Source organism: Ursus americanus, chromosome 7 (genome assembly GCF_024610735.1).
Source record: "Ursus americanus isolate L20-20 chromosome 7, mUrsAme1.1.p, whole genome shotgun sequence".
NCBI lineage: Eukaryota > Metazoa > Chordata > Mammalia > Carnivora > Ursidae > Ursus > Ursus americanus.
Genome location: NC_142133.1, coordinates 45,292,085 through 45,313,200, shown reverse-complemented (window position 1 = coordinate 45,313,200; position 21,116 = coordinate 45,292,085). Strand labels below are relative to the sequence as shown.

Here is a 21,116-nt window from a genome sequence, read left to right as displayed (position 1 = left end):
CTTTGGGAGGTGATTAGGTCATGACGGTGGAGCCATCACAAAAGGGATTAGTGCCCTTATAAAAGAGACTACATGGGGCTTCCTTACCACTTCCAACATGTGAGGACACAGCAAAAAGATAACTATATATGAACCAGAAAGGGGGCTCTCACTAGACACCAAATCTGCCAGCAGCTTGATCTTGGACTTCCCAGCCTCCTGAATTATGAGAAATAAAATTCTGCTATTTATAAGCCGCCCAGCCTACAGTATTGTTACAGCAGTCCAAATATACTAAGGCATATGGCAAGCATAAAATTTGGTGTGTTGGTGCCAGTGATGATGAAGTATATTTATATGGCAAGTTGGAGCTGAGGAACAAAGGGAGTTTTGCTATTCAAGACCATACAATGTATGGCTAAGCTCATGAGTTATCCAAGAGAAGGATTCAGAAAATAGTGATGAGCAGCTCCAAGGAGTAACCTACACCATAACAAATTTACTTAAAATTGCCCCTTAGATAGAATCTAAGCTTTTTCATTGAAACATATAAGAGTACTTCTGTATGCTTCATTTTTCCCGAAAATACTTTGCTTTCCTTTCATCACTCCTCAAATGGGGCAGGAAAGAGCAAGGAACAGAATAAGGGTTGGTTTTTGTTTTTGGTTTTGTTTTTGTTTGTTTGTTTATTTTCTGGGAGAAAAGGATGTCTCTAAGACCAGAGGTACCCTTCAGATTGCTCTGAGGAAAAACTAATAATTATTCCTCCAGGATAGAGGACATCCTGTGTCTACATATGAACAAAATCAGCATTATGCCAGTTTATTTGAAGGAAAGAGAAAAGATTTGGCAGCTACAAAGATTGATGCCCAGTTAAACAAGTCACTAGGTGGTTAGGCCATGTTTTAAAAAATAGATTTTGCTCCCCCTTCTTGTATTTTAATGCACAGGTCAAGATAGAAATTTTATTTGTAAGTCATTCTAAAAGATAGAGTGTTCACATAACTAAAAATTTTATTGAAGGGAAAGACATTTGTGCAACCATATAATGATATCCATTTTATTGGACTATTGTTAAAAGAATTATATCATATACAGTATTGCAAATCATTCCCATAAACATTGTGATGGGGGTGAAATGTTGTTTGACTATAGAGGAGCTCTCCAGTAATATTAAAATTAAATTTATTCAATGCTTTGTGTCCCATCGTCTGGACTGCAAAAAGGTCTTTTGCTAAGATAAAAGCATTGTTAAAGGGATGCAAACATAATAATGAAGGAGAGTTACAGTGCAGTACTAATAGAGACCGTGAAGAACCACATTTTAAAGGTAAATTAAATTAGGCTTAGACAAATAATAAACATTTTTTTTTTTTTTTGAAACAGAAGCACTATGTCCCTATTTAGTTCAAGATAAAATACTTGTAATCTGAAAGACATGATTTGGAGGGGGAAAGACAGATGTAACAGTTAAGAACAAAATATTAATCTAGCTAATGGATATTTTGAAAAGTTAAAAGTAGAAAGAAGAACCTTGAAGTTGATATTGTCATTAATTCATAGTCACTGGAGCACGGGAATCACAGAACTAATGTAGCCTCACAGATACTTAGGATTCTACCAGGCTACATTCAATACTAATTAAAGTTCTTACAATGACAGGGTCACAGTGCTAAAACAGACCTTGGCTTTCAAAGAAGACAAGGAACAGACACTTCCAGCTGAGTATTCGGAGACTGGGCTTCTGAAAATCTGCAGACATTACCTTTCATAAGTGTATAGGAAAGGGAGCTAACTCTCTCCCTCCTTGCTTCATTTCTGCTCTCAAATGTCACCCCATTGTTAGCCCTGTCCCAGTTAGGGCCAGAAGGCTGGGAGGGTGGCAAATTGTGAATCAAGACAAAGTCTGATCAAAAAGTCAGATCATCTTTTATAAATATAATTTATTGGGATTAAATAGATGGGGTACAATTTCTGAACTGCTAACTGAGGGTAGGTTCTTCTGTCCAGTACTAGTAATGCAGATAAGGAACTCTGACCTTTGGTTCCTGCTGAGTGCTTGAGGTTGCTTGCCAAAGTGGCTATAAAATTATAGGAAAGGGAGGATTGACTACTGAACTGAAAATATGCATCTCTTTCCTTTGCTTAATAGAAGGCACTATCAACTGGTATAGCCATTTGAATCATGCTTGTCAGAAGGTTAAAACAGGTAACTTCGAGATGGGATTTTAAAAACAAAAGATTTTGTCTAACAGTTAACCAAAACCTGAAACTGGCTTGAAATTTCCATTGTACTTTTTCTTTCAGTATAGAAATTCAATGATTAAAAGTTTTCTTTTAAAGAATCTTGAGTATGTGTACAGAAGTGATATTTAACAATTATGATTCATTAATGTGTTGGTATTCGTAAATTAATCAGATTTGCTAACAAGGTATTTAGATTCTAGAAGATCTAAAGAAAATCTAAAGACAACAGGCATTGGGCAACTAAGATCAAATTTCAGTAGCTGGTAAGAATTATCAGATATTCAGGATACCTTAGTATAAAAAACACTTGAAAACAAGAAGAAAGTACTGGATTAAAGATTAAAGAAGCAGAGTGATCTTAATCAGTATAACAGCTTTTGTAATATGCCACTCATTTTTATCTGCCTTAAATACCCTTTATTTAGATTGCTGTAGAAGATGAAGCAGATAATAAAACCCTCAATTACATGGTCTTGGATTTATCAGCTTTAAAAAAAAAAAAGGATGGTGGAAGAGTTAGAGATTAAAGTGCTTTGTTACATATTTGTTTCTGCATCATATAACTATGTTTCATTTAGTAAGTCCTAAAAAATGGAAGATCATGCAAAAAGAGAGTTGCATAACTTCTTGTGCACAATCCCTACACATTTCCTGAAGAAAGAATTTTTGTGTGTGTGTGATTAAAAGCATCAAGGAAGGAAAGAAAAGCCCTAATATCCAAGAGTGGCCTAGTTATTTAGAAACTTTGACTATTAGAAATGTCTTTGTTATTGTAAACTGACATTTCTTTTATCCTTTATATTTACCCTATTGGTCCAAAAACTCTGGGGCTATGTAGATGAAGTGTAATCTTTCTTCCAAATAATAGAACTGAGATGAAATAAAAATAAATTTCCACATGAATCTTCTTTAATCAATGAAAAAATTTTTTCATATATATGGTATTGATTTCTTTTTTATGCTGATTACTCTCCCTGGACACATTCTAATTTGTCAATGTCACTATTTAAAATTGTGATGTCCAGAACTAAACACAACAGTAAGTGGTATGGAATGATAGAAAAAAATACAGTTTTGTATTTTTATCCTCATTACATGAGATACATACAGTACTTCTTTTCAGGCAACCTGATTATATGAGTCCAGAATTGTAATATCACGTTATTTACACAAATTATATTTCCAGATATCTACAACTTGATCTATTTTTATATGACTAAATTTAATAAAGTATTATACAATTGTTTTATTTAATAAATACAGGACTCATTATTTTTTCCCATTAAATTTATATTTAGATGATTCAATCCATTATTCCCCTCTGCCCAGCTCCTTCTGGATTCTACTTACAATCCAAGTTATTAACAAACTGTCTCATCTCTCTCTTACCCAAAGACTTGACAAACTGAGAGAGCAGGTTGAGGATGTAGACACAGGTAGAGTAGAAACTGAATTAAATTTCCTTTCTCACTAGTTTTTTAACCTGAGCCTTTGAGATTTTAACTTTTTTTTTTTTTAAAGATTTTATTTATTTATTTGACAGAGACAGCCAGCGAGAGAGGGAACACAGCAGGGGGAGTGGGAGAGGAAGAAGCAGGCTCATAGTGGAAGAGCCCGATGTGGGACTCGATCCCAGAATGCCAGGACCACGCCCTGAGCCGAAGGCAGACGCTTTAACGACTGTGCTACCCAGGCGCCCCAAGATTTTAACTTCTTTATACATACAATGGGGTCACTTGAGTCATTGAATTCTTATAAAGATTAAAATTAATTAAACATGTAAAGTATTTAGCATCATTTCTGACTTGATGACAAATATCCATCATTATCATCACAACTGTTGTTGTTTTCATCCAAGCAACTAGTAAAAATAAACATAAATTCACATCATGGCACTGCTATGGATTGCCATCAATCCATCTGTCCAAGAACCAAGTTGTTGCACCTAAGTTCACTTTATTAATCACTCATAAATATGCATACTACCCAATTACTCTACCTAAAATTTAATGCCATTTTACATGAAGCTCTGCCGACTGAAGTCAAATTGCTTAGTGATGAATATACCCAATAAACATTTATTCAAAATTCACACAACTATTTAAGTACTTCTAATTTTGTACCACCAATTTTTGAAGCATTTGAATAGCTCTTTCGGAGTGTTGGAATAGCTCTTTCGGAGTACAATCACCTTGGGAAAAGCTAACAAATTAATCTCCCTGGGAAAAAATGGATCCACACTGAAATTTAGTACAGTCTAAATATTACAAATTTTGTACAATTTCCAATTAAAGAAAATAAGTCTCATGCTTCCTAGCTTCTCTGGATATAAAGGAAGATATTTTATTTCTTCTAAGATTATGGAGTTAGATGTAACAAACAATCATCAGATATGAGAACCCAACATATGTTAGACATGTGACAAGCACTAGGAGATGACTAAGCTTTCTATGGTGTAGACATGGGCTGGTAAACTATTCTCTCATCTTTCAGTATTAGGATATGGCTTTTAATTTTTTTTTTATGAAGACTTTATGGTTTTTAAACAGTTTTAGGTTTATAGCCAAATTGAGAGGAAGGTACAAAGATTTCCCATAACCCACTCACCCTACATTCTTACTGTTGTACATTGTACAGGTTTGGTCAAATGTAAAATGACATGTATCCATAATTATAATAGAGCATTTTCAATCCCCTAAAATCCACTTTGCTTCACTTATTTATCCTCCCTGCCACTTCAATCCTCGGCAAACAGGACCTTTTTACCATCTCCATAGTTTTTTTTTTTTCTTTTCCAGAATTTCATATACTCAGACTGCCTTCTTTCAACTAGTAATATGCATTTAAGATTCTTCCATATCTTTTCATGGCTTGATAGATCATTTCTTTATAATGCTAAATAACAATTCATTGTCTAACTGTATCACATTTTATTTATTTAATCATCTAGTTAGGGAAATATTGGTTAAGGCAGTGTTTTGGCCATATGGATAAATCTGCCACAAATACTTGGGTGCAGGTTTTGTGTGAACATAAGTTTTCAGCATCTTTGAGAAAATAACAAAAAGGATAACTGATGGATTGTGAGATTAAACTTGGTTTTGTAAGAAACTTTCAAACTGTCTTGCAAAGTGGCCGTACCATTTTGCATTTCTACCAGCGATAAATGAGAGTTCCTATTGTTTCACATCCTTGCCATCATTTGGAGTTGTGTTTCAATTCTGACTTTTCAAACTTGTGTGTAGTGGCATCTGAGTGTTGTTTTAATTTGCATTTCCCTGATAACATATGATATGGAGCATCTTTTCATAAGCTTGTTTGCTGTCTATCATCCTTGGAGAGGTGTCTGTTAAAGTCTTTGACACATTTTTAATCATATTGTTTATATTGTTGAGTTTTAAGAGTTCTTTGTATATTTTAGATAACAGTCCTTAATCAGTTGTGTCTTTTGCAAATATTTTTCTTTAGTCTGCAGCTGTCTTGTCATTCTCTTGATAGTGCCTTTCAAAGAGCAGAAGTTTTTACATTTTAATGAAGTCCAGCTTATCAATTATTTCTTTTAAAGATTATGCCTTTGGTGTTGTATTTAAAAACTTACCACCATACACAGTTCATTAAGGTTTTTCCTATGTTATCTTCAGGGAGGATTTATAGTTTTTCATCCTAAATTTAGGTTTCCAATCCATTTTAAGTTAATTTTAGGGAAAGATGAAAGTTCGTGTGCAAATTTTTTTCATTTCTATTTTTTTTTTAAATGTGGACGTCCAGTTGTTCTGCCACTATTTGTTGAAGAGACAATCTTTCCTTCATTATATTACTTTTCTCCTTTCTCAAAGACCAGTTGGCTGTATTTATGAAAGAGGGAATCTTTAGCAGGCTCCATGCCCGGAGCAGAGCCTGGGCTGGGGCTCAATCTCACAACCCTGAGTCATAACCTGAGCCCAAATCAAGAGTCAGACATTTAGCTGACTGACTTAGGTGCCCCCATTTATTTATTTTTTATTTTCATTTTCAGAGTTTTGTAGTTTTCCCCATGTAGATCTTGTACATATTTTGTTAGATTTACACATAAGGTTTTCACGTTTTTGGTTGCTAATGTAAATGGTATTGTGTTTCTAATCTCAAATTCTGTTGTTCATTGCACGTATACAGAAAAGTGTTCACTTCTGTATATTAACCTTACATCCTACAACCCTGCTATATTGCTTTTTAGTGTCACAAGTTTTATGCAGATTCTTTCATATTTTCTACCCAGATGATCTAGACATTTGCAAATACAGTTTTATTCCCTCCTTCCCAATCTATATATCTTATTTATTTTTCTCACTTATTTTGTTAGCAATGACCTCCAGTATACTGTTGAAAAGGAGTAATGAAAGGAGACATTTGTACCTCATTCTATATCTTAGCAGAAAAACTTTGAGTTTATCACCATCAAGGTATTAGCTGAGCCTTTTTGTAGATATTTTTAATCAAGTTGAGGAAGGTCTCTTCTATTCTTAGTTTATTAAGACTTTTTATCATTAATGGGTATTGGATTTTGTCATGTGCTTTTTCTGCACCTATACATACAATTATGTTGTTTTTGTTTTTGTGTTTCAGCCTGTGGGTGTAATGGACTATATTAACTGATTTTTTTTTTAATTTGTTCACCAATTGGACTTTTAGTTTTTCTTTCCGTTTTTGTTTAAATTCCAGTTAATTAACATACAGGTTAGTATTAGTTTCAGGTGTAGAATTCAGGATTCATCACTTACATACAATACCCAGTGCTCATTACAACAAACGTCCTCCTTAATACCCATCACTTATTTAACCCATCCCCCTGCCTACCTCACCCCCAGTAACCATCGGAACATTAAGCATCTGTTTCTTGGTTTGCCTCTCTTTCCTCCCACCATGTTCATTTGTTTTGTTTGTTAAATTCCACATATGAGTGATATTTGAATGCTGAACCAGGCTTCCATAGCTGGGGTAAATCCCACTTGGTTTTATAATTCTTTTTATACATTGCTGGATCTGATTTACTAATACTTTGTTGAAGGTATTGGTATCTTTGTTCACAAGAGATATCAGTCTGTAGTTTTCTGGTTATATTTTTGTCTGGATTTGGTATTAAGATAATGCTGATCTAATAATCTATTAATAGATTAATAATCTATTACTCAAATACTATTTCTTCTGCTTCTTTCTTATGAAAGATATTGCAGAGTATTCATTTAATTTCTTCCCTCAATGGGTAGAATTCACCACTGAACCATTCTGGGCCCAGTACATTCTATTTTTGAAAAGTTATTAATCATTGATTCAATTTAACAGACACAGACCTAGTCACATAGTTTATTGATTCTTATGAGTTTTGGCAGATTATGTCATTTGAAGGATTGGTTCATTTCATCTAGGTTATCAAACTTGTGGGCTTGCAATTAATTATTCATAATATCACTATTATCCTTTTAATATCCATGAATCTTTATTGATGTCCCTCTTTTGTTTCTGATATTAGTATTTTGTGTCCTCTATCTTTTTTCTTAGTTAACCTTTTAATGGCTTATCAATTTTATTTTCAAAGAACTTTTGATTTTGTTGATTTTTCTACTGATTCATGATTTTGATTTCATTGATTTCTGCTCTCTTATCATTTTCTTCTGTTCAATTTGAATTTAATCTCCCTTCTTTTTCTAGTTTTCTCCACTAGAAATGCACTCAGGAATGTACATTTAGATTTTTCTTCTTTTCTAATATATGCATCAATGCATAAATTTCCTCCTAAGCACTGCTTTTGTTGCATCCCACAGTTTGAATAAATTGTGCTTTTATTTTCATATTGTTCAAAATATTTTAAAAATTTCTCTTGATATTTCTTCTTTGACCCAGGTGCTTTTTAGAATCTTATTGTTTAATCTTCATGAATTTTGGTATTTTCAGTTATCTTTCTGCTGTTGGTTTCTATTGTAATTGCACTAGGGTCTGAGGGCAGACATCATATAATTTCTATTTTTGAAATTCATCTAGGTGCATTTTCTGGACCTGAATTTAGTCTATCCTGTTCAATGTTCCATGTGAGATTGAGAAGAATATATATTCTGCTGTCTTGAAATTAAATAATTTCTAGATACCAATTATGTCCAGTTAATTGGTATTGTTGAGTATAACATGTCTTTCCTTATTTGTATTAAAATTTAAATTTAATAGAAATTTTAAATTAAATATTAAAATATTAAATAAAACAGGATGTCTACATGGAGAAGAAAGCCATCAGACTCTTGTCTCATACAATGTACAAAAATAAACTAAAAAATGGATTGAAGAACTAAAAACATAAAACTACTAGAAGAAATGAAAGTAAAACCTCCTTGACAATGGTCTGGACATTAACTTTTTGGGTATGACAACAAAAGCACAGGCAACTAAAGCAAAGATAGATAAGTAGTAATGCATCAAACTAAAAAGCTTCAGTACAGAAAAAGAAACAATCAACAGAATGAAGAGACAACCTGTGGAATAAGAGAAAATATTTGCAAATATATCTGCTAATGGGTTAATTCTAAAATACATAAGGAACTCACATACCTCAATAGAAAACAAAACAAATAACCCAATTTTAAAAAATGGGCCCAGGACCAGAATAGACATGTCTGCAAAGAAGACATACAAAGAGCTAACAGGTGTATGAAAAGATGCATAACATTACTAATCATCGGGGAAATGTAAATCAAAATCATAATGAGATATCATCTTACACTTGTTAGAATGGCTATTATTAAAGAGACAAGAAATAACAAGTTTTGGTGAGGGTATAGAGAAAAGGGAATCCTTGTACACTGTTGGTGGGAATGCAAATTGGTGCGGCCACTATGGAAAACAGAATGAAGATTCCTCAAAAAATTAAAAATAGAATTAACATATGATCCAACATTTCCACTTCTGGTTATTTATCTGAAGGAAATGAAAATACTAACTCAAAAGATACATACACCCCATGTTTACTGCAGGGTTATTTTCAATAGCCAAGACATAGAAGCATTCTAAGTGCTTATCAATGGAGGAATGGATAAAGAATTTGTGGCATATACCTAAAATGGAACATGATTCATCCATAAAAAAGAAGGAAATCTTGCCATTTGTAACAACATGGATGGACCCTGGGGGCATTATGCTAAGTGAAATAAGTCAGACAACATGGTGACTGTAGTTAATAATACTGCATTGCACATTACAAAGTTACTAAGAGAGTAAATCTTAACAGTTCTTATCACAAGAAAAACATTGTTACTATGTGTGGTGATGGATATCAAATAAACTTCACAATATATACTAATATTGAATCATTATATTGTACACCTGAAACTAATACAATATTTTATGTCAATTATATTTCAATAATTTTTAAATGGTAATTATGTGAAGCGATGGATACTATGTGGGATGATGAATATTGAACTTGATTATGGTGATTATTTCACAATGACTACATATATCAAAATATCAAGTTATATACCTTAAATATATATGTATATATTTTATTTATCAATTATACTTCAGTAAAACTAAGGGGGGGATAATCCTGCTCCATTAGTTATATGGCAATGCAATGGGACAAAAATAAGCAAGAGAATCTTGAATATGAACATACGTTATGCCACTGTATTTTAATTTAAGGAATGGAGCAATACAGGAAAGAGGAAATAAAGAAAACAAGACTGCAGCATTCACTTAATTTATAATAAAGATGAAACTGTTTTGTAGCAAGGTAAGGCTGGACTTTTCAGAAATAAGTGCTTTTCCACATAAAGACATTGTGGTTTGATCACCCTTACACCACTGACTGATCATCTTTACACCACTTCATACAACATAAAAATTCCAGATGTGTTGTAGATTTAAACATAAAGGATAAAAATAGTAATATTCTAAATACAAAATGAAAAATATGGAGCTTTTAGATAATAAACTTAGAGTAGGTTAACAGTTTATTAAATAGGATAATCAAAAAAGGAACTAAAGAACTCTATGTTAGAGAAAAATAAATTACTTTATCAGACTGCATCAGAATTCAGAAGCTCTCCTTATTTAAGGACCCATTAAGACTATGATAGGCCAAGAGACTGAGTAGAGAAGATATTTGCAAAAACAGCTTATAGCCACTATTTTACAAGAGTCAACAAGAATCAACACATCTGTAAGAGAAAAGATACAATTCAGAAGAAATACAGACCAAAGACTTAAGTAAATCATACACACAAAATCTGGCATGTAATGAATTACCCTTTTCACACACTTAACGGATTTTTTTCTAACAAGTGTTTTGAACTCTTACATTCTTATCTGACCTAAACTGTAATTGTTTTTATACTGTATACAGTTTAATTATACTAAAGCATTATTATTTTCTCTTGGCTTCTTTTCCAAGTTTAGTATTAAGTTTATGCTATCTTCTTAAAGTGAGCTGTGGAGTTTTCCTCACTATGTTTTGGAACAGAATGAGTAAACATGGAATTTTTTGTTCCATGAACATTTGTTAAGCTTGCTAAATGAAGCCACCAAGGTTTGAATTTCTTCTTAGAATATTTTGCCTATGTACTCAGTCTTAATTATGAAACAATGAAGATTTTCTATTTTCTTTTTGTGCAAGTTCTCCAAGTACAATTTTTGACCTGAGTTATCTCTAAATTTTCTCACTATTCTTTGAAGTCTTCAGTTTATATAATTAGTAATTCTTTCTCGCTTCTGGGGCATGTATGTATGTGGATACACACCCTCTCTTCCCTACTCTCTTTTTGTACTCAGTCTTGCTAGAGATTTGTCAATTGTATTAGTCTTTCAAAAATTTAACATTAATTTTATTCTGTCCTCTCCATTTTATATTTAAATTGAACTCCTTCTTATTTTATTTCTCCCTTAAAAAATTTGTAAAAACTTAGACTGTACTAAATTTCAATGTGGATCCATTTGAATTTATTATTTATTCTTTCTGTTTATATCCCTCTACTAGTTTGTAAGTTACACTTTTTGTCTCTATCCTGTATTATGTGCCCTGGCCATTAAAAAATATACACTTGATCAATCAATCTCCAAGTTTAATCAATATATTTTACCTTGTCCTGGAAAATTAAAAGATTTTAGGACATTTTAACTTGATTCTTCCCCATCAGCAATTGCATGCTATTTTGTGTGCATTTTAATTCTTTCCTTTTTGATATAAATTTTACAAACCACTAATATCATTTTAAGCAATTAATATACATTTAGTGTTCCCTCTGTATATTTAACCCACTGTGATTTTCCTTATTCCTCTTACTCTAGTCCCCCCATTAGCACAACATTTAGAATTTTCTTTAGAGAGTATCTGCGGGTGGCACGCCACAGTGATTTCTGTCAGAAAATGTCTTTATATCACTTTCATTCTGAAAGACGCCTTCACTGGTTATAATGATCTAGGCTGACAGTTATTGCTGTCTCAGCACATGGACACTGTCATATTTCTGTCTTCTCACATCCATTGTGACAGAAGAGAAGTCATCTGTCAAACTGTTACCCCTTCTAAGGTAAACTTTTAGTTCTGGCAGCTTGTAAAAATTACGTCTTATTTTCAGTGTTCTTCATTATTACCACAATGTAAATTTCATCGTATTTATCCTTCTTGTTAATTCCTGTGAGTCTCTGGGCTTCTTGGATCTTTGATAAATCCTTTCAATAGGCTCTCTCATCAGTTCTATGTAGTCTCAGAGTTTTACCCATTTAAATATTTTCTTTAATATACAATCCCATTCCTTTGGAAATGTAATCAGTGAAAATAATTGCTCTGGGTTGGTAGCCCACAATATTAGTGGAAATGCAAGACTTCACCCCTTTCTATTTAACAATATTATTATTTGATTGTGTTTTAGAGAAACCTATTAGAATCTAAGGAGCTTGAGGAAAGAGACAACTTATTTTTTGTCTTTGCTTGTGTTTCTTATAGCACCTACCATGATAAAAAGATAACATTTGGTGATTATGTGTAACAATCCATTCCTTATTTTTTTTAAATATAAATGAAACTGGAAAGCAGTAGTAAAACAGATCAATTAGCTTTATCAGTAACTTATATGTTGTTGAAACAGGGCTTTGAAGCATTGTGATGCATTTTCCCTGTTAAGGCATTTTTTCCTGTTAATAATTATTGTGAAATGTTACCATCTAGATATATTATAATAGAAATGCTGTAAAATATTTGAAGACCATGACCCTAGGTATAGATGAACAAAGTGAGATAGCCACTGGAGATAAAGATCTTTCTTTATAACTTACAATGTGTCTTAAGTACTGTGGACATTTCAACTAAATGAAATTGTGGAATTAGGAAAAGGTGAAAAAAATCCTTAAAGATGAGAAAAATTGGGGGTTTAAGTGAAGTGAATTTAGAGACTCTCAGAACGTATTGTCCTTGATATAATACGTACCTGTTCTTTTTTGGATTTTTTTTTTTAAGCTTAAAAAATGGAGACAATCAAGCAATTTTGATTCTATTTGTTTTTTTTTTTCCCTGCGTTGTGCATTAATTTATTATTTAAGATGAAATGTGGACAGATTTTTTTTTCTTTTATTTACTTATTTTTGTTTTGAGCTTTTATTTGAATTCCAGTTAGTTAACATATAGTGTAATATTAGTTTCAGGAGTAGAATTTAGTGACTCATCACATACATATGACACCCGGTGCCCATCACAACAAGAGCACTCCTTAATATACATCCCCATTTAACCCATCCCCCTGCCCACCTCCAGCAACCCTTAGGTTATTCTCTATAGTTAAGAGTCTGTTTTATGGTTTCCCTCTCTTTTCCCCCTCTATGTTCATCTGTTTTGTTTCTTAAATTCCACATACGAGTGAAATCATACGATTATCGTCTTTCTCTGACTGACTCATTTCCCTTAGAATAATACTCTCTAGCTCCATCCATGTGGTTGTCAATGGCAAGATCTCATTCTTCTTTATGGCTGAGTAATATTCCATTGTACATATATACACCATTTCTTCTTTATCCATACATCAGTTAATGGACATTTGGGCTCTTTACATAATTGGCTATTGTTGATAATGCTGCTATAAACACCAGAGTGCATGTATCACTTCAAATTATTATTTTTGTATCTTTTGGCTAAATACCTAGTAGTGCAATTGCTGGATCATAGGGTAGTTCTACTTTTAACTTTTTGAGGAACCTCCATACTGTTTGCCACAGTGGTTGCACCAGTTTGCATTCCCATCAACAGTGTAAGAGGGTTCCTTTTTCTCCACATCCTCACCAACACCTGTTTTTTCTTGTGTTCTTGATTTTAGCCTTCTGACAGGTATGAGGTGATATCTCATGGCAGTTTTGATTTTCATTTCCCTGATCATGATGTGGAACATCTTTTCATGTGTCTGTTGGCTATATCTATATCTTCTTTGGAGAAAGGTCTATCCATGTCTACGACCCATTTTCAATTGGATTACTCATTTTTGGGCTGTTGAGTTTTATAAGTTCTTTATGTATTTTGGATATTAACCCTTCATCAGATATGTCATTTCCAAATATCTTCTCCCATTCCATAGGTTTTCTTTGGTTTTGTTGATTATCTCCTTCTCTGTGAAGATTTTTATCTTGATGAAGTCCCAACAGTCTATTTTTTGCTTTTGTTTCACTTGCCTTAGAAGGTATATCTAGAAAGAAGATGGTATGACTGATGTCAAAGAGGTTACTGCCTATGTTCTCTGGGATTTTGATGGTTTCCTGTCTCACATTTAGGTCTTTCATCTATTTTGAATTTATTTTTGTGTATGGTGTAAGAAAGTGTTCCAGTTTCATTCCTTTGCATGTTAATGTCCAGTTTTCCCAACAACATTTGTTGAAGAGACTCTCTTTTTCCCATTGGATATTCTTTCCTGCTTTGTCAAAAATTAAATGATCATATAGTTGTGGGTCGATCTCTGCGTTTTCTATTATGTACATTAGACATAAGAACACCTGCAGACTGAAAGTGAGGAGGTGGTGAAACATTTATCATGCAAGTGGATGTCAAATGAAAGCCAGAGTAGCAATACTCATATAGGACAAACTAGACTTAAAGACTGTAAAAAGAGACAAAGAAGTGCATTGCACTATATAATCATAAAGGGGACAATCCACAAGAAGATAAAACAGTTGTAAATATTTATGCATCTAATAACTTGCTTTCTTAACAGACTAATCTGCATACAACTGTGTGACATGTGAACAACCAGTAGGATTATTTAACTTGGACCCAAACTTGCAATGGAGGATTTTCACATAACAAAGTACACACTTGTTTCTCTTTCTCCCATAAACACAAACACACACACATGCACGTATGTACATGGACAATGTATAAAAAATCATATTCATCTTAATTTGATAGTGAAATTGCAGTGAAAATTTATATTGCAGACATCCTATTATATGAACATCCATGATTGTATAGTAATCCAGGCAGATATGCCATCTCTATCTTCTTCCACCTCTTCAACCTTGAAATACATGAAACTGTGCAAACTCTAATGTGTCTGATTCCTCACTTAAAAATCAGGAATATGATATTTACCATCTTGGGGAAGGGGGTAAAACAAGTGACTGGTGTTTATGATAAACTAACTCAGAGCTATATTTTTTTGTTTCACTTTGTTTCTAAGAAAGTGAGTTATTAAGTGTAAAATAATACAACTGAAATGAACAACAAAGAAAATGTCTATACATATAAAATTTCTAACAACTTTTATTTATTTATTTAAATTTTCTCCTATATTGTATACTTTGAAAGAATTCTATTTTTTATTTACTTTTTATTTTTCTAAAGGATTTTATTTATTTATTTATTTAGCCCATGAGCGGGGGCGGGGGGGGGGGCAAAGGGAGAGGAGAGAGATACTCTCAAGCAGACTCTGGAGCAAGGAGCCCTAGGTGGGACTGGTCCCTGGGCTTGATCCCAGGACCCTGAGATCATGACCTGAGCTGAAATCGAGAGTCAGATGCTTAACCAACTAAGCCACTACTTTGGAAGAATTTTAAAAAACAACTTGAAACACTGATGTTTTACTGAGATTATATTTTTATGTAATGTTTTAGAAAAGAAAACAAGGCATAAATTTGGGATAAGCGTAGGTTACTTTGGTTAAGGTATTTGGGAAGTGACAGGCTAATTAGGGAATATATTTTGATTAGCTAAAAACTGTTTACTTAGATAGGTAAGCTTCCTAGGTTTATTTACTCTGAATGACATTCATTCTAATTTTTTTTTCCTGATAGTCTGTGTCCATAGAGCAAATCTTCACATTCTATATAATGTACAGTCTTTAATTCAATCAGATTATTTTTATAATACCAATGAAGCCCTCTTAATGGTTAAAAAAATTGGAAAGTAGGGATTTTTTTGTAATACAACCTTCTGTCAATTGTTGAAATTCCTATGTCCCAAAGTTAAATATTTTTTAATCTTTTAACTTGTACTTTTCATTTATGGTAGTTTGATCATACTCCCTCACTTGCAATTTTTGTACAAAAATATATTGTATGAACGGACAATATGTTTTATTTAACATTTCTCTGTAATGGTATTTATAAATATGTTAAAATAAAAAATTTGTTCAGCTATGACATATGCAAAGATATACTGAATTAATCAATATTCCAATTTTCTCAACCTTTCTGTGTGCATTGGTTAAAAACAAGGGATGTAACAATTCTCAGCCTTGGCCTCGTGTTAGAATAACTGGGGAAGCCTTTAAAAGTTGCAACTCCTTGGTTGTTTACTAGAATAATTAGTCGGAATCTCTGGGGATGTGACTCAGACTACAGTGTTTCTTCATTGTGTAGCTAAGGTGCAGAAGCACTGCACATGAAAAGATTAATGGTTGAAATTAATAGACCTTGGGTAAAACTTGGTGAAGCATTATTGTGACTCTTCCTAAAAATGAAAAATAATTTTACACGTATGACTTTTTTCTTTCAATAACACTGAACCTCCTAATCAAGCTTTAAGCAAGTTATTCATCATCCAAATTTTTTAATGACCTATGTGATATGTGTCATGTCTTTGGAAGAAATTCAAATATTGAGTGTTTTGCTGTTATAGAAGTTCGAATAGAAGCTACATTCTGTAGCTTCAAAAAATCAAACTGATGTTAGAGTTTGTCTACTTTTAGTATGACATAATATTTATCTAGGTATACATCATTAAAGAGATATCTTAAGTAAAATCTAACATTTTTACTTTTAATATTTTTTGCATAATGTGTACTTTTTAAATGTGCTAACTAATGCATAAAATGCTTTTGAATATTGGGTCTTTTAATTATAGGGAATTATATCTATAATTAGCATATCTGTGTTAAATAAGCATATCTGTAAGAGTGATAGAAGAAAAACTACAAGATTAAGGAGGAAAGAATGCACTACATAAAGAAATTCTTCAAGTTCCTTTATTTGTTTTCAATAATAAGTGTGAGTTTCAAATCTCTATGGAATTGAAATCCATTTACTTGTGTTTAATGCAGTGACCTCATAATTCCATTGTGAAATATGATATACACAGTATTACACAAATTAATGTATCTTGTTTAGTAATATAATTTAGGTATTATTTGATCTACAGAAGGGACAGAGGTTTCCCAAGTTATTTTAGTAATGTTTCAGTGAAAAGTTGTAAGACTGTTGCTCTCCTTCACATTTCTTTAATTTTCACTAATTTTAATTTTTAGCACTCCGTTAAATAAACTTTAGAATGATAGTTTATTCCCCCAACCTTATTAGAATTTTTATCAGAATTGCACTAAGCTTAGTTTAAAATACCAGATATATTTTTGTTACTAATGTTTTCTTCCCAGTAATATACTATTAACTTATATTTGTTGATATTTTGGGGCCTACTTATGTTTATGTAATTTTCTTAATCTAATTGCTATGTATATTTTAATTTTTATTTCTAAGTAGTTTGACTTTACCTTTCATTATATTGTAGAATTTTTTTTCTTGGTCTTCTCGGTTTATTTCCTCATATAGAAAATCTATGGCATTTTATATATGGATTTTAAGAAATTTTCCCACATGTGGATCTTTTTTATGATTCTAGTATTTTTGTGTTGATTCTGTTAGGTTTTCTAGTCTAAGAAAACCTATATGATAGGAAGATACTAATAATTCATTTTAAAAATAGATATATTTTATGTTTTAATTTTATTGCATCAGCTAGCAATTCTAAGCTAAGTAAATGATTATTAAAGTTGTGTCTTGCTACTAACAGAAACAGCTCTGTTTTCCTTTTATATTTTTATCAAATACTCAGTAATTGAGAATAAATGCACGGTTGTGTTAGAATCATTAGAAGCAGTAAGGTACACTTTTTTTTTTTTTTAATTAAGGTACTCTTATTTTTCCTCAGCCGGTAAGACATTTTCTAAGTGTTCTAAGTCTTCATTTTTAGACTCCTGCTTTTTGTGAATGAAAAGTTACCTGTCACATGCTCTGTTTAAAATAGCGGGATCTAAACTGAAAACTACGTTGTTTTGAGCATATTCTTGCACACTGTATTTGATTTTAGTTCCATCTAATAAAATGAGGTGGCAAGGGCACCTGGGTGGCTCAGTCTGCCTTCAGCTCAAGTCATGATCCCAGGGCCCTGGGATCTGGGATCTGTCTGGCATCAGGGTCCCTGATCAGCGGGGAGTCTGTCTCTCCCTCTCCCTCTGTTGTCCCCCCTCCACGCTTGTGCTTTCTCTGAAATGAATAAATAAAAACTTAAAAAAAAAAAGAAATGGCAAATCAAGCTTTTTCCACCTTAAATTCTGAAGAAGTTTATATGTTCTGGTGCTATATATATGAATGATATCCTTAGCACTTTCCCCAAGCTTTGCAAGAAATAATATATAAAAACAGCATATGTTGATCCTTTTTAGGGAGCAAACAGGTTAATAGTTTTTCTAATGCGTATTCCTTCTGACATTGTACTTTTATTAAGGTATATTACTCTTTTCAAAGGCAGTGTTTTTGGACATATTAGTAAACATTATTTTTTCTACCTTACCCAATGCATTACATTTTTGCTTCAAAATACAGTACCTTCTATCTTTGGACTTACTTTGGATTTTTATAATACATCTATATTTATATTTGGTAGATTTTTATATTTGTTCTACATATTTTTGTTAATTAGAAAAAATATGCTGTGAATCTCCCCATGACTCAAGCTTTGGTTGCATTCTACCATCTTTTTTTTTTTTACTTAATTTCTAAATTAAATCAGAAGTAGAAATAATAATGCGATTCATTTTGTAATGAAATTAGAAGCAACTCTGGAAATCTGAGGATCTCTTCCTCTGGCAAAGAAAGATGCAGCGGTTGTGTGACAGGAAGGCCCACACATTTGAGTTGAGCAACTGAAATTTTTAATCGTCTTTTCTTTTTTGCCATGTATATTTGTAATACTGACTTGATATTTCATGTTAGCCTTTCAACATACTCATTTGTACTCCTTTCCTTTCTTTTTTTTTCTTAATGTGGAAATAAGTAGCTAACGATGCTAATAACTGAAAGTTAAAATTTGAAGTTATTTTCCTCTTGAATTTAAGTTTTCATAGGAAGTTTAAGAAAACTAATATTTATTATCTATTTCATTTCAAATTCATGGCAACTCTACTGAGTTTTATGTTAATTTTCTCATTCTGTTTTCATAATATTACTAAAAAATAGCTATTTTAGTCCCATTTTACAGAAGGGTAACTAGGCATATAAGAAAAAAGGAAGAGTGCAGTTTAAATCCGCAAGTACCTAACTTTAAAAGCTAAGCCATTCAATTTGATAGGCAGTGGGAGTGGAGAGTGGGGACCTCAGAAAGCCCAGAGCAGCCCCATCCCTGCCACCTGCCTCGTTTCCACTACACCCAGGTGGAGCTGTAGGTACCACAGGTGACCTCAGTGACTATCAAGGCACCACGAGCAGCCAGGCTGAGACCCAGCAGCAACCAGCAGCAGATGCAGACACCAAACCTGGCACCACAGTGAACAGCAGTCCAGGGGACTGCACACAGCATTCCCTGCAGGTAAGGACAAGAAGATCATTGCAACTAAGGTTTTGGGGACAGTAAAATGGTTTGAGGTAAGAAACAGATACGGTTTTGTCAATAAAAACGATATGAAGGAAGATGCATTTGTACACCAGACTGTCATAAAGAATAACCCCAGAAGTGTAGGAATGGGGAGACTGGAGTTTGATGTTGTTGAAGGAGAAAAGGATGTGGAGACAGCAAATGTTACTGATCCCGGTGGAGATCCAGTTTAAGGCAGTAAACATGTAGCAGATTGTCACCATTATATACCGCATCCACATCCACATTCCAGAGATCTTCCATGCAATTGCCATCAGGATAACCAGAATAGTGAGCATGGGGAAAAGAATGTGGGATCAGAGAGTACTCTTGAAGACCAGGCCCAGCAGTGCCCACTCTACCTCAGGTGACAGTTGCCATCTTTCTACCTGCAGAGATCCCATGGACGCTGACTATAGCATTCCAACCCTACTATACAGAGAGAGGTGATGCAGGGACCTGATAACCAGGGTTCAGAAGAACAAGGTAGACCAGTGAGACAGAATATGTACGGGGGTTATAGACCTGGATTCCGCAGGGGTCCTCATTGACAAGAGAGCCGAGGAAGGACAGCAATGAAGAAGATAAGGAAAATCAAGGCAATGAGACCCAATGTCAGCAGCCACTTCAAAGTCAGTACCACAGCAACTTCAATTACCTGCACAGACACTCAGAAAACCCTAAACCATAAGATGTCAAAGAGACCAAAGGAGTGCATTTACCAGCCGCTATGTCCACTCCCAAAGCTAGAAGTGAGGTGGGGGTGGGGGGCTGAGTAAATGCTGGCTTACCATTACCATCTCTATCATCATCCAGTTTAGGGCTTAGTCATTCAACAAAAAGAAATGAATATGAAATCCCAGCAAAGAGAATTGAACAACTGATGGGAACTGTAAACTATGAATGCTTGCTTTTTGGCCACTGACCAGATAACTAGGACTATCTGCATTATCTATGCAGCATGGTTGTTTTTTAAATTATTCTACCTAAATATGTCTCTTTTTGGTGATGGTAAATATGTTGCATTTATTTGTTTTTTTTTTTTAAGCCTGTTTTTTTTTTTTTTTTTTCCTCCTCAACACACCTTTAGTTTTTTAAATTGTTTCATATCTGGTCAAATTGGGATTTTTAAGAACTTAATCTTTAATTTGTAATAAAAATTAACAACTTATTTTTTTAAGAAAGTCAACAAACAGTTAATAAGGGTCTTAAATAATTGTCAAAAAGCTAAGCCATTTATACTAATAGCATCCAACAAGATAAGCAAACAAACTGAAAAAAACAACAACAACAAAAAAAGGAACTTCTCAATAATTAGCTTAATTTTGAGCTTTAGCCAAGAGATAAAAAGTCAAGTAGGGGAATGATGGACCACCATCAAGACAAAGCAGTGTTTCTAAAATCACAAACCTTCAATTTTAAGTAGGACTGATTATGGTCATGACTGAAGATTAGGGAAGTATTGATTGTATCAATGACTCACAGTAGTTCAATTTAGAATTTTATAAGATAGGATTCTAGAAACAGTCTCCTTCTCTCTTGAAATTCTGTTAAAAAATGTTAACTAATCTAAACAGAGAAGAGCTGCAGACATGATACAACTAGGAAACTGATTTGACTTGGTGACCAAGAAAAGTTGCCAACATTTAGTAAGTTTAAGTACATATTCCAGGATATATGAAAATCCTGGCAATGATGTCAGAATCCTCTGGCTTTGGAATGTTTATTTTTGAGCTATCTTGTTATCTGGAAGAAAGAAAAACAGGCCATA

General features: G+C 33.2%; 1 pseudogene; it reads left to right on the top strand.

The window, feature by feature from the left end:
- Positions 1–1,252: 1,252 nt before the first annotated feature.
- Positions 1,253–20,120, top strand: LOC123799657 (Y-box-binding protein 1 pseudogene; annotated as a pseudogene).
- The last annotated feature ends 996 nt before the right edge of the window (positions 20,121–21,116 follow it).